The sequence below is a fragment of the Bos indicus x Bos taurus genome, chromosome 29 (assembly GCF_003369695.1).
Source record: "Bos indicus x Bos taurus breed Angus x Brahman F1 hybrid chromosome 29, Bos_hybrid_MaternalHap_v2.0, whole genome shotgun sequence".
NCBI classification, from domain to species: domain Eukaryota; kingdom Metazoa; phylum Chordata; class Mammalia; order Artiodactyla; family Bovidae; genus Bos; species Bos indicus x Bos taurus.
Window position 1 is genome coordinate 18,549,793 of NC_040104.1, and position 14,407 is coordinate 18,564,199.

Sequence of the window (14,407 nt, forward strand, 5' to 3'; positions counted from 1 at the left end):
CGCTCCGCCCGCCCTCCTCGCGCGTGCTCGTGCCCGGGGGCCGCGGCCGCGCGCCTCTTCTCCCCGCTGCGGGCGTCGCGGGCGCAGGAGGAGGCGGAGCGCGGGAGGCGGAGGCCCGGCCCGGCGGCGGGCTCCAGCGGGCGCGCGCCGCGAGCGGGGCGGGGGCGCTGCGGGGGCTGCCCGGAGGCGGCGGGCTAGGGGCTCGGAGCCCAGGACCGCATCCCCGGGGCCGTCTCGGCCGGGGGAGGGCGATCGCGGTGAGGGTCGAAGGGAAGGAGGACTCCGAGGCCGCGGCCGGGAGCCCGGCGTCCCCGCCCCCGAGCCTGACGGGGCGGCGCGGCGGGATGAGGCGCTGGCGCAGGGGGCGCCCGGCCGAGCCCCCGCGGCTGCCCTGGGCGGCCAGGCGCTAAGCTCGGCGCGCGGGCGGCGCTCGGCGGCGGCGAGGATCGGGACCAGGACGAGGACGAGGACGAGGAGGAGGAGGAAGGGGAGGGCGTCGGGCCCGGCGCCCCGCAGGGCAGACACGGAGCGGCGAGCGGGGCGCAGCGACGCCGCGGCGGCGCGGCGGGGCCGCGGGGCTCGGTAAGGCGGGGGCCGCGGGAGGGCCGGGGGCGCCGGTGACGTGGGCAGGCGCCGCAGGGAAGGGCTGGGGGGCCTGGCTTTCCTTTTGGGGAGAAATTCTTTTTAAAGTAAAGGTTCGGGATCGAATGTTCTTGGAAGGCCATCTCGGGTTTCCCCCTTCCTCCCCCTTCCACCCCCCAACCCGGCTCCCTCCTCGGCCTCCCGGGGCGGACCGCGATCGGGCCGCAGCCGCCCGCGCCCACCACTTCCCCGCGGCCTCGGCGGACCGGGCCGGGCGGTTCCCGGCCTGCTGCGGCGCTCCGGGCCCGAGGCACCGGGGCTCCGGGCGCCCTGGCCGTGCCCGCTCCCCGCCGTGCTCGCTGTCGCGCCCGTGGAGTTTTCCCTCTCATCTTTCTAATTGGCTGAAGTTGCCTCTGCACATTGGACGGTGCTGGTGACTTTAGTGCCTTTTTCCTCCCTTGGTCTTCCCCGCCACCCCGTCTCCGTCTTGCCTTTCTCATTTTGGTGACTTGATTAAATATTCATGTTTAAAAATTTCTCAAACAGATGAACAGAAACGGTAGAGCGAGAAAGTCAAACCAGATTGCTTAGCTATGGTCTACTTCTTGACCCTTTATAACCCCGCATTCTCTGGCTGAAGCTTAAAGAAGGTGGACGGGAGGAGGCGACCCCAGGAGGATGCTTGGGTTCCAGTTTGATAGTTATCTTTTAGGAAATAGAATTTGGATAATTATAATTTTGATCTGCATGCAGAATTGCAATCTGCTTTTAAACTGCTTGGGGCACTGCATGATGTTACATGGATAGCTGGCAGCTGGGCCACATTGCATTGTTGTCAGCATCTCTTTTATTTTCCATTCTTTCAGAGTTTTACTTGGCACAGATTTAGACCTTTTAAGTCAATATGAATGGGAGTAACTTCTGATACATTGGTTGCTTTTGTCAACGTTGTCTATATTTGTATTTCTATTGGAAGAAGAAAAAGCATATGGTGCTAGAGTATTGTGGGTCTTAGCATCCAGAAAATATGCTAGTTTGAATCACTAATTAAATTTGTTGTAATATTTTTGGGTAGTGATGATTGTGATTCATTAATATATTTTTCTTTATTGGGTAAATTGGACTCTTAGAATATTGACATTTGATCCTTGTACTTGAGAAATAGAAGCTTTAATTGCTGCTACAACATGACCTCAGAGTTTTTCCAGCACTCATTGGTGTGAATTCCTTTTTAACACTGCTGTTTGTGAAGATGGGATATTATGATGCTGTGATGTCCATTTTCAGGATTATCTGGAGTTGGCTTCATTCCTAAAATTTAGTGTGTGATGATTCTTCATAGAATAAGTCTCTAGAATGGCGTGAGGTTGGAACTGTGCTCTAGCCAGTTGTCTTCATACCATCGTCCCTATAGCAGTCGGTAGAATAAAGCAGCACTTTGGACAGAGACCTGTCCAGACCCAGCTGGGGTGGAAGCCCAGTTTACTGTATGGAGATGCACACTGAGGTGGCTGATAGGGTGTAAGTGGGCCACAGAGGAAGTGTTAGTTGGAAGAATCTTCTTTGGTTATGTAACTTTTTGTTTTCTAGGGAGAGACCAAGAAGCAGCCAGGCAGGCTCAACTGTCATTAGAGTCTTTGATGTTGGCTTGAGTTCCAGTAGTTATGTTCCTTTTATTTTCTTTTCCTAACCCCCACATCATTTTCCAATCACCAGAAGCTATGCTACAGTTGGGCTCAGACTTTAATGGGAATTCATTCATCTCTATTTCTCTTTCTCTTAGTCTCTCTTTATTTTATGTTTTTAAAGATACTTTTGTGGATGTGGACCATTTTTAAAGTCTTTGTTGAATCTGTGACAGCACTGCTTCTGTTCTGTGTTTTGTTTTTTTGGCCACAAGGCATGTTGGATCTTAGCTCCCTGACCAGGAGTTGAACCAACACCCCCTGCATTGAAAGGCAAAGTCTTAACCACTGGACCACCAGGGAAGTCTCGTCTTAGTCCGTCTTTAGATTGACTTGTTCAGCAGTGCTTTCCCTTTCTGTGCTGGCCTTAGTGTGTTGTCTGCACAGTATACATAGATTCACTATTGACTGTAAATGCATCTGACGAATGTCAAGAATTAACATCTGTTTTCTTCAGTAGACTTTGATAGCATAGGAAAATTGAATGAAATGAACTAAATGTTTTCATTGCTTTTAAAAATTATGACTAATAATTCTTGACAATCTTTAGCGTTTAACCGATTAATGTGAAATTTGATGTCTATGGAAGTAGTTAAGAGGCAGCAGGGACTTAAAATCAGGTTGTGGTTGCAGTTCTGCCACTTAGTAGCTGTGTGGCTTGGTCCCTGCTTTGGGCAAGTTATGTGCATTTCTGAGCCTGTGTTTCTTAGGTGTAAAATTGGGATGGGGTTTCCCAGGTGGCTCATTGTTAAAGAATCTGCCTGCAATGCAGGAGACATAAGTTCCATCCCTGGATCAGGAAGATCCCTTGGAGAAGGAAATGGCAACCCATGCCAGTATTCTTGCCTGGAAATCCCATGGACAGAGGAGCCTGGTGGGCTACAGGCCATGGGGTCGCAAAAGAATTGGACACGACTTAGTGACTAAGCAACAACAAAAACAAAACGGGACATTGCAAGGAGGCTTGCATTGTCTTCCTTACAGAGAAGTCAGATGAAAAAAAGGGTTTGAAAATACTTTGTATTGCTTCTTATATTCATAACTATTACTGTCATTACCTGTAAACTTAGTGTTTAACTGTTTTAAATGTCTTAATACCAGTTTTTAAAAATGCACATAAGGAATGAGAATGTGTTCGATCTTTTTGAGTTCCAGAATTTTGTGATTCTGCCTCATTCTTAGGAAATCCATATGTAGTATCTACAGTTTTGGACTCAGAGTTTTTGATTATTTGGGTGCAGATGTTTAGTTTATTGAGACTTTGAGCTTCTGTAAAGTATCAGTTCCGAATATTAAAGGAGATTACAAGTTAGGAGTGTGAAAAGAGCTGTTTACTAAAATATGTTTTATATTTGTCTGCATTATTTAGGATAGACATTGACAAAATTCAGTATGTAGGCCAAATCTGGTCTGCAGCTTGTATTTTGGATGGCTTATGAACTAAGAATGATTCATTTTCAAATGGTAGAAAAAAATAAAAAGTATTTCATAATGTGCAAGTTACATAAAATTCAGATACTAGTGCTCATAAATAAAGTTTTATTGGGATTATAGCCACACTTGTTTATGTAGTGTCTATGGCTGTATTGGCTGTACAACAGCAGGGTTGATTCCTTGCAACGGAGACAGTATGGCCTGCAGAGCCCTTTATAGAAAAAGTTTGCCAGTCTTTGCCTTATTGTTGTTGTTCCTTCGCTAAGTTATGTCCTACTCGTTGTCTACCCATGGACTGTAGCCCCCCAGACTCCTCTGTCCATGGGGTTTCCCAGGCAAGAATCCTGATGTGGGTTATCATTTCCTTCTTCAGGGGATCTTCCCGACGCAGGGATCAAACCTGTGTCTCTTGCATCGGCAAGCGGATTCTTTACCACAGAGCCACCAGAAAGCCCTGTTTTTGCTTTAGGACATAAAATTTTTGCTCTGCTTAGCACAAGCATGGTTTCCTGTCATAGCATTATAGGGATTAGGACCCCTGGAAAGGTACTGATTTTTGCTTTGGAGTCAGACAGACTTGTGTTTGAATGTCAGCTGTGATATAAACTTTAATCCTGGACAAACAAATTAACATCTTGGTATTTCAGGTACCTCCTTTGTAATCAGAGAATATAGAATCTGTCTTAGAAGATTGTAGTGATGGTTAAATGAAATGTTACATGTGAAGGCTTGATACGATATTGTTGTTCAGTCGATCAGTCGTGTCCGACTCTTTGCAACCCCACAGACTGCAGCATGCCAGGCTTCCCTGTCCTTCACCATCCCGCAGAGCCTGCTCAAACTCATGTCCATTGAATCGTGATGCTATATACGTTATAGGCATTTAATAAGTACATAGTAAGTTATAGATGATGGTGATCATGAATTCTAGTGTAAACAATATGCCTAAAATGTTGTACATCACCTTGCCCCAGTATTATAGAGTTGTTCTTCTGAGTGGTATGTTACTTGTTACCGAATTTTTTCCTTTACTGAAACCATTAGTTTAGTAAACAGCTGATAAATGGAATAATTTGAGAAATCTCTCGTATGTTGTACTGTATTTTTATTAATCCCTTGCTTATTTAGATGATTAAGAATGGGTGGAAAGATAATTCTGCTCTGTTTTTCAAAGATCTTGGTTCTTGATAATTTCTTGGTACTAATGTATGTTTGCAAGCTGAACTTAAATATTGGTTCTATTTTGGTTTTGGTATTTCCTATTTTCTGTTTTTTTGAAAAAGATATTTAGGAAAAGAACATTACATTAGGCCAGGGTTAGGTGACTTCTTTTAATGTGTGTGACACCCTTTAAGTCTAATTTAGGATTTGCGTTAGCATCTCTATAATAGCCTCTTCAGAGGTGGAATAATAAAACTTAATATTTTTTCCATAAAGATAGGCCTAGTGTACTTTCTAGAAGCTTCGTTGTTAAGCTTCTTTCTGAAATATTTGGTTTAAGTTATCGTACTGTGGATAAATTGGATGTACTTCCCAGCTTCAAATGCTGGTTTATTTAACATTAATCCCAAACTTGGAGTGAGCAAATAAACAAAGGCTATTGTTCTAACTGAGTCAAACAGAACAGGGCTGGGGCCACTGTGGCTCTTGCCATCCTACAAATAGTGCAATTTCACACCTTGGGTGTTCTTTACAGGCCGAGGGATAATCCCAGGGAGACCTCTGGAGGGTGCTGCTGATGTCCCCATGCTGTCCTTGGGGGGTGGGCAGAGGGCCTTTCATCAAACTGCAGAGCTGCAGCCCCTGGAAAACAACACTTGTGGCCCCATAGAAACAGTAGAGACCTAAACAAGACCTTCCATCTCAAGGAGACAGGATTTTCTTTTGATGTTAAAGCATATAAACAACAAAATCAACCAGAGAATTCCTGTTTGAAGAGGTGAAGACTGAGCGGGAATATTCACCATGGTAGCAAAATGTAAAGATTTGGTAAAACAGATGTTTGCAGGTTCATAGTATACCTGAAAAGGGGGCTTCCTTGGTATTTACAGGAGGTGTTTTAGGTAGGTAAAAGGAAGTGAGAAATGAGGTGTTTGGTTTAATTTCTCATATGTAATTTATGAACCAGAATGTTCAGAGTGGAAGTAGAATTCTGATTTTCAGGGAGATTGCATCCATTTACTACTTTATTTTATGTCCTGGATCATAGTAGACATTAGTTTCGGAGCCTGTGGAGATGGAAAGCCCCGAGAGAAAAGGCACGCGTGGCCCATGCCCCCTGGACATGGTGTGATAGGGGTACGTTGTCTCTGCTACCAAAGATAGGCACCGCGCTCTGGGGAGGAGCTCTGAAATAGACATTCCATTCCTTTGCCCTTGAGATAGTATTAATAAAATCTTTATTTTGTGGGGTTCAGCCTTGTGGTCCTGAGCAGGCCATGTGATTGCCCTGTTTTTATCCCATTGTGTGTAGGATGGAAGTAGTAATTCCTGTTCTCTTTTTAGTGGAGAGTTATATGGTGGAAAGACTCTCAAGATGAGTAGGATTTTCAGTGACTGAAGAACACATTATGTGAACTTTAGTAATTACCCGGTTTATCAAGGGCAGGCAAAAAAGATAAGGAAGCTTTAGCAGAGAAAGGAGATTTGAACTTGAAGTCAGAGGACCTGGGTTCTCGTCTTGGCTCTCCTGTAAATAAAGCTGTGCCTTTGCACCAGTAATTTATCTTGCTAAAAACCTCATTTTCCTTATATCTGTTGATGAAATGAGGGGTCAAACTAGAGGTCTCTAAGATTCTTTGTTGCTCCCAAATTCCATAATTCTCCGATTTTTTTTTTTTTTAAAGTAGGGACTATCCTCTAGCACTTCCCCAGTTTCCATTGATCTTCTACCTGAGGAGAGCCTGGCAAACAGTGGTCTTCAGGACTTAGTGACAGTCCTGCTCTGGTAGGGTACAGGAAACCAAATGTCTTTCTCAGTGAACTGAAAAGTATCAATTGAGTACAAGTGAGGGTTTTTTTTCATACCACACTAAATGCAGTGGAGCCTAGGTATGAAAGAAGTTGGCATCGAGTCTCTTCCCTTAGAAAGTGTTCCATTCCATTGGGAAGATAAACTATATTATGAAGAAGAATATTATGAAAGAGTGGACAAGGAACAGTGGGATAATCATCCCTGATCTAGCAGTGGCCATTCATGGACTTGGGTGTACTTTTGGAGAGGATGATTTGTGGCCTTGGACATTTGTAAAATAAACTTTTTAGACTGCCTTAAGCTCTGAAATTTGGTCATATTCTCCTTGAAAGAGCAGCAGCATCTTTGAATCAGCCTGTTAGGAGAAAGAATCAGCCTGTTAGATAGGAGACAACTCAAGTGAGAACTGTTCAATCCAGGCCAGATTTTTATACTCATTCTACGTGATTATTTGATTTACTAGATAGAAGGAAGGGATTACTCTAATTTTCTGGAAATGCATTCAAGGGGCAACAATTCTTCTGAAAAGTCAAGCATGTGAGAAGTGACAGGAGACTCAACGTGTCTCTGCTTCTGGGCAATAACTCTGAGCCCTGGATCTCATTTCCCGCTTCTTAAAGGCTTTTACTCCTGCCATTATTTTTTCCTTTAAATTATCATTCTCTGCTTACTGGATCATCTCTTTTAGTATGCAGACGTGCCCTATATTACTTGCAGCAGTGATGATTAATTGTTCACCAGATGCCACTCTCTTCAGCTTCATTTCAGTAATAGGGCCCTCAGGTTTTATCTGGCACATGGATGCCCAGCTGGACTGCATTTCCTAGCCTCCCTCTTACACGTGGATGTGACCACATGATAAAGTTTGGGTAACTGGATAATGACCAGAAGTACTGTGAGCAATTTTTGTGTCAGGGCCTTAGAAAGGAACAGTGAGTTGCTTTCTGCTTGCTCTCGCTTTCTGCTTTCCTCTTGCTCCCTTTCTGCCAGGAGAATATAGTCCTGGTACGTGTTAATTCAACCGTGCAGTTGAGAGCAATACTTTAGGAGGAGGTGGATCAGTAAGATGGGTCCTTGGATGATCTTATAGAGCAGAACCACCTACTACTGTTCACTTTTCTCTGGATGGTTAAGTGAGAAAGGAATACAGTTTTGTCTTGTTGGAGCCACTAATACCTTAACAGGTATTAGAATAAATCGCCTCTGTTAAACCATCCTCTCTCCTCTACCTTATGATTCCCTTCAGCTATTGCCCAATTTCTTTGTTCCATTTTGCAACAGGAGAGGTTTATGTTTGCTTTGTCCACTTCCTTACCACTGATTCTCTCTTTAGCCTGATCTGTTTGAGCTCTTGTTCTCTGGAGGCTGTCATGCCTTGACCTGCCCAGGGATTCGATCTCTAGGAGGCTGTCATGCCTCAGCCTGCCTGGGGATCTGCACCCTGACCTCGGGACGCCTGGCTCTCAGGTTGCAACAGTACTGGGTAGGATAAGCTTCAGAAAGACTCACCCCTAAGGAGGTCCACCCATGGAAATTGAAGGAGGCCAAGGCCCAGGAGCAGAGAAAGCAATGGCAACCCACTCCAGTATTCTTGCCTGGAAAATCCCATGGACAGAGGAGCCTAGTAGGCTGCAGTCCATGGGGTCACTAAGAGTGACACGACTGAATGACTTCACTTTCACTTTCTCCACTCACTGGCATTGCTTTTAATCAAGGCTGCAGTGACTTGTATCTTGTCAAAGCCAGAGGTCATGCAACATCTGTGTCTTACTGACCTCTCATCAGCGTTTCCCATTGGCCGACTATTTTCTGTGACCTCATAGCTACTCATTCTCTGTCTTTTTTGCAGCTTATCTCTGCCTACCTCCCCCTCTAAAATTTGGAGTGTCCCTGGGCTCTCCTGATTTCATCCATTTTCATGGTTTCAGATACTGTTTATATGCCAAAGGGGCTCAGATTCCTATCTCTGGTACTGATTTCTGGAGCTCTAGACTCGTCATCTAAGGCCATTCCTGTACCTTGATGTCTCATGAACCAAGCAGAACTGTGAATTACGCTTGCTTTCGTCCACTCCTCCCTCCACTTCTCCCACGTCTTCACTGTTTGAACTGAAGTGGCCACACTGTCTACCCAGTTGTGCAGGCTCTGAGGTCATCCTCCATTTTTTCCTTCTCATGTTAATAAGTCCCATCAACTCCACCTTCAGAATACAAACTGGACCTGACTGTGTCTCAGTTTTTTCATGGTTAACACCTAGGCTAGCTGCCTTTGTCCTCTGGAAAGTTATCTATAGACTTCCCTGCCTCTGTCCTTGCCTTCATCCCCTGTGCTCCGCCTACGTGTCCCCCACCTTCCTCCCACTCCTGTCCCCTGGTTACTCAGGATCTTTTCAGTGATTCCATAGTTTTACCATTTCCACAGTGTCTTATAGTTGGAACCTTACAGTATGTAGCTTTTCAATTAGCTTCTTTCACTTCGTAATAAATACTTAAGTGTCTTCCATGTCTTTTCATGGGTTGATATCTTATTTCTTTATCAGCCCAGTTCAGTCACTCAGTCATGTCCAACTCTTTGTGACCCCATGGACTGCAGCATGCCAGGCCTCTCTGTCCATCACCAACTCCTGGAGTTTACTCAGACTCATGCCTATTGGGTCGGTGATGCCATCCAGCGATCTCATCCTCTGTCGTCCCCTCCTCCTCCTGCCCTCAATCCTTCCCAGTATCAGGGTCTTTTCCAATGAGCCAGTTCTTCACATAAGGTGGCCAAAGTATTGGAGTTTCAGTTTCAGCATCAGTCATTCCAATGAATACTCAGGACTGATTTCCTTTAGGATGGACTGGTTGGATCTCCTTGCAGTCCAAGGGACTCTCAAGAGTCTTCTCCAACACCACAGTTCAAAAGCATCAATTCTTCAGCACTCAGCTTTCTTTACAGTCCAACTCTCACATCCATACATGACCGCTGGAAAAACCATAACCTTGACTAGATGGACCTTTGTTGGCAAAGTAATGCCTCTGTTTTTGAATATGCTGTCTAGGTTGGTCATAACTTTTCTTCTAAGGAGCAAGCGTCTTTTAATTTCATGGCTGCAGTCACCATCTGTAGTGATTTTGGAGCCCCCCAAAATAAAGTCTGTTGCTGTTTCCACTGTTTCCCCATCTATTTCTCATGAAGTGATGGTACCAGATGCCATGATCTTCATTTTCTGAATGTTGAGTTTTAAGGCAACTTCTTCACTCTGCTCTTTCACTTTCATCAAGAAGCTCTTTAGTTCTGCTTCCCTTTCTGCCATAAGGGTGGTGTCATCCACATATCTGAGGTTATTGATATTTGTCCCAGCAATCTTGATTCCAGCTTGTGCTTCCTCCAGGCCAGTGTTTCTCATGATGTACTCTGCATATCAGTTAAATTAGCAGGGTGACAATATACAGCCTTGATGTACTTCTTTTCCTATTTGGAACCAGTCTATTGTTCCATGTCCAGTTCTAACCGTTGCTTCCTGACTTGCATACAGATTTCTAGAGCGGCAGGTCAGGTGGTCTGGTATTCCCATCTCTTTAAGAGTTTTCTACAGTGCTCTTTCTTTTTAGCACTGAGTAATATTCCTTTGTTAGGACATCTTGATTGCTTCCAGGTTTTGGCAGTAATGAATGAAACTGCTATAAACATCCATGTTTTTTGTAGATAGGAGTTTTCAGCTCTTTGGGATAAGTACCAAGGAGGGTGATTCTAGGATGGTATGATAAACATGATTTTGAATGAGAGTTCCTATTGCCCCACATCCTTGCCGGCACTTGGTGGTATGAGCGTTCTGGATTTTGGCCATTCTAACAGATGTATAGTGGATGATGCTCCTTTTTATCCCTTGACCGAGCTAAGCATGTACCTCTTCAGCGATCTACAAGAAGGATGGAACGTACTTCCTTCAGATCTTCTCATGGCTCTCTTCTGCTGCCCCAGTGAGGCCTTTATGCTTACCTGTGTACAGGCAGTGTCACAGGCTCTGTCTTCTTTATTACCTCATTTTATTTTCTTCATTCAGTTTGCATTTATTTGCTTTTATCTTACATTTATAACCCCATTTTCTGCAAGCTGTTTGAGAGACCTGGACTCTGTCTAGATATGTGTTGTATCCTTAGTATTTCTGTAGAATATGTATTTGTTGGTGCCAGAGAGGTGTCGTCCATCGTGGGGACAGATGACAAGGTTTTCAGTGATAATGATAAATCATAGGACCCCAGGAGCAGCAGGGAAGAAGGTTCTGACTTCTTGGAGGATAGAGAAGTCCCTCGAGACAAGGCTGCTCTGGTCTTTAAGCAATTAATATGGTAGAATGGAGGAATTTACTTCAGTTTTTGTGAGGAGGCGAATGACAAGAGTGAGCTGATAGCAGGGACTTTTTAATAGAGAAAGGATGCTTCAGAGTTTAGCTTCCATTTGCCTGTGTCTCAAAGCACTTGTCTCTGTATATAGAGCTACCCATTCACACTGCAGTTACATAGGCTTCTTGGGCAAATGTGGTCTTTGCCTTTTCTCAGGATCAGAGTTCCTTCCACATTATTGTTGGAAGAGCAGCACGTACCCTCTGCTTCTGTATTTTCGGTATCTGACTTGTTACTCACCTGACAGCCCAGTTCTTTTTGAAAAAAATTTATATATTTTTACTAATGTATGCTGCTGCTGCTGCTAAGTCGCTTCAGTCGTGTCCAACTCTGTGCGACCCCATAGACGACAGCCCACCAGGCTTCCCCGTCCCTGGGATTCTCCAGGCAAGAACACTGGAGTGGGTTGCCATTTCCTTCTCCAATGCATGAAAGTGAAAAGTGAAAGTGAAGTTGCTCAGTCGTGTCTGACTCTAGCGACCCCATGGACTGCAGCCTACCAGGCTTCTCCGCCATGGGATTTTCCAGGCAAAAGTACTGGAGTGGGGTGCCGTTGCCTTTATAGTGTTGTATTAATGACTGCTGTACAGCAGAGTGACTCAGTTATACATATATGTGTGCATTCTTTTTTCTATTCTTTTTCATTGTGGTTTATCACACGATACTGAATATAGTTCCCTGTACTATACAGTATGACCTTGTTGTTGCCCAAATCTTTTTATTTTTTTAATTAAAAAATATTTTTTTGGGGGGCTGTGCCGGGTCTTTGTTGCAGCATGTGGGATCTAGTTCCCTAATCAGGGATCGAACCCTGGGGCCTCTGCACTGGGAATACGGAGTCTTAGCCACTTGACCACTAGGGAAGTCGCCCAGTCCTTTTTAAAAGGAATTCTTACTGTTTAACATTCTTCGTTGTATTAGAGTGGAATGTACCTGGCTTCGTTTCCAGCACCACACAGATCTGTTCTGTTTTTCACATGATGGCCTTCAGTTGTCATGTGAAAAATGGCTGGTTCTTTGATCTTCCCACTAACTTTTTTTCTTCCCAGGCTAAATGTACTTATTTTCTTCAACTGTTCCTCATGTGACTGAGCTCCTTTTGCAGGCCCATCCCCAGCATTTCTGGAACTCGGGCAAGAATACAAATGGAAGTCTGTATGCTGTATGTCTAAACATTTGCACAGTATTAATCAGGTGAACTGATACAGATGTTCCATTGCGTACCTTACCAAAGACAACTTTGTAATGACCTACATCTGGGTCACAGAGGGAATTCTCTGACTCCTGGGAGTTCTTTTCCACACCTTGGTAACGGGCAGGTACCCGTCTCCCTCCAGGCTCCTGGCATGAGGGACTTTACATGTGCATATGTGTGGGCACTTGAAACCATGCATGCCTGTACCCCTTTCAGATAGCATCTCTTTGATCATCCCTGGGCCCAGGGGATGTAAATACTGATGGTGTGGTCATCTGCTGTTGGGAGGGTCCACTCAGGGAAGAAGCCTGAGCAAACCCTAGAAGTAGTCAGGAAATTCTGGGGTCCTGGTAAGAAGAGGGCTGGGTGTGTGAACTGCAGTTGGGCATACCTTTTAGTTTAGGTCCTGAGAACAGTTGGCCCCACGGTAAAGGGAGTTGGTCAGCGGGTACCCCACGTCCAATGTAGTACTGTTGTGTCGTTATCAGATTCTGGTCTTGATTCTGTTTCCCAGAGCCGTTTATTGTGGAAAAAGTTAAATTCCCTCTTAACAATGTTCCAAACTAGACATTGCGTTTTAATTAGAGCTCCCTAACTGGCGTGCCAGACAAGACTAAATATGTTACAGATAGGGCAGAAACATTTCCTCATTCCTGGGAGAGGATTGTCAGCGACAGAGGCAAGCGCGTCTCCTGACCTCTGGTGACCCCTGCAGCCGGGCTGTCTTGCCGCAGCGTGCCCATATCAGCGCTGTCTTCTTCGTGTGTCCTGAGCGCCGAAGACAGAGAAAGCCTGCTCTGGACTGCTGTCGGGTGACTGCAGGGCTCGTGGCATAAAGCGTTTACCTACGGCTTCGAGAGCATTTCTATCAGCATCAATATCTGGTCCGCCTGACAGTGTTGGAAGTGTCAAAGTAGGTTTGTGCCCTTCTTATTAATGAGGATATAGATCCAGGTTAAGTGGCTTAGTGTAGCTACACATTCTCACTCAAGTAGGACAGTTGAAACTAGAACTCCATTCTTCTGACTCTTATTCTGGTATATTCTCTCTACTAACCCAAATTCCTTTTCTTGTACTATTTTTTTTTTGGACAGCCTATCACTTCTGATTCATGTAGGGCATGCAGGCAGTTGCATTTTTTAGAGTTTTTCTGTCCCGACTTCTGTTGTCTCCCTTTATTGTTACTTATTAACCTAAAGATTCAACTTGACAGTCCCTATTAAGTGGTATCATTTTTATCAGATTCAAACAGTTCATCCAGTGTCTTGCCACTTAATTGTGTATTATCCATTTTGATGGCTCTCTGCTCTGGATTCGTGTCATATTTAGTTGTTCCAGTGATGCTTGTCTGAAATGGTCACCCCGAGTTGTTTATAAAAGGTTAGATTACATTAAAGTGGGAAAATGTACAGTACATTATAGAAATATATCTTTTCTAAACTAGTTATGATTTTTAAAAAAAAAGGTTCTGGGATATAACTGTAAATTCACTTCTCTTTTTATTTAGTGACCATTTTTCATTGATCTTTACAAATGTTATTTTATTTAAACCTCAGGAATTTGTGGTCACTTACTCAAATGCTGGGATGATTTAGAATTCAAATCTAGGTCTGTTTAACCTCAAAGTACCTGTGTGTTTTCTTAGCACTAGTCTATGAATAATGAGAAATAATTTCTAAACATTTAACTTGAGCCTGAGAAAGGGATGTTTCCCAGATTCATATTCTTACATTTGGAGTAAGTTAATTCTCTGTTCAGTTCAGTTCAGTTGCTCAGTCGTGTCCTACTCTTTGTGACCCCATGGACCACAGCACGCCAAGGCCTCCCTGTCCATCACCAACTCCCGGAGTTCACTCAGACTCACGTCCATTGAGTTGGTGATGCCATCCAACCATCTCATCCTCTGTCGTCCCCTTCTCCTCCTGCCCTCAATCTTTCCAGCAATAGGGTCTTTTCAAATGAGTCAGCTCTTTGCATCAGGTGGCCAAAGTTTTGGAGTTTCAGCTTTAATATTAGTCCTTCCAGTGAACACTCAGGACTGATCTCCTCTAGGATGGACTGGTTGGATCCCCTTGCAGTCCAAGGGACTCTCAAGGGTCTTCTCCAACACCGCAGTTCAAAAGCATCAGTTCTTCGTTACTCATGCACAGAA

General features: G+C 44.6%; 1 protein-coding gene across 1 annotated transcript in view; it reads left to right on the forward strand.

Moving 5' to 3' along the window:
- The first annotated feature begins 545 nt into the window (after positions 1 to 545).
- Positions 546 to 14,407, forward strand: part of ARHGAP32 (Rho GTPase activating protein 32) — a 205,249-nt gene continuing 191,387 nt past the window's right edge. The window contains exon 1 of the mRNA XM_027532620.1: positions 546 to 582. The gene's annotated coding sequence lies outside the window, so the exon portion shown is untranslated. The remainder of the gene's footprint in view (positions 583 to 14,407) is intronic.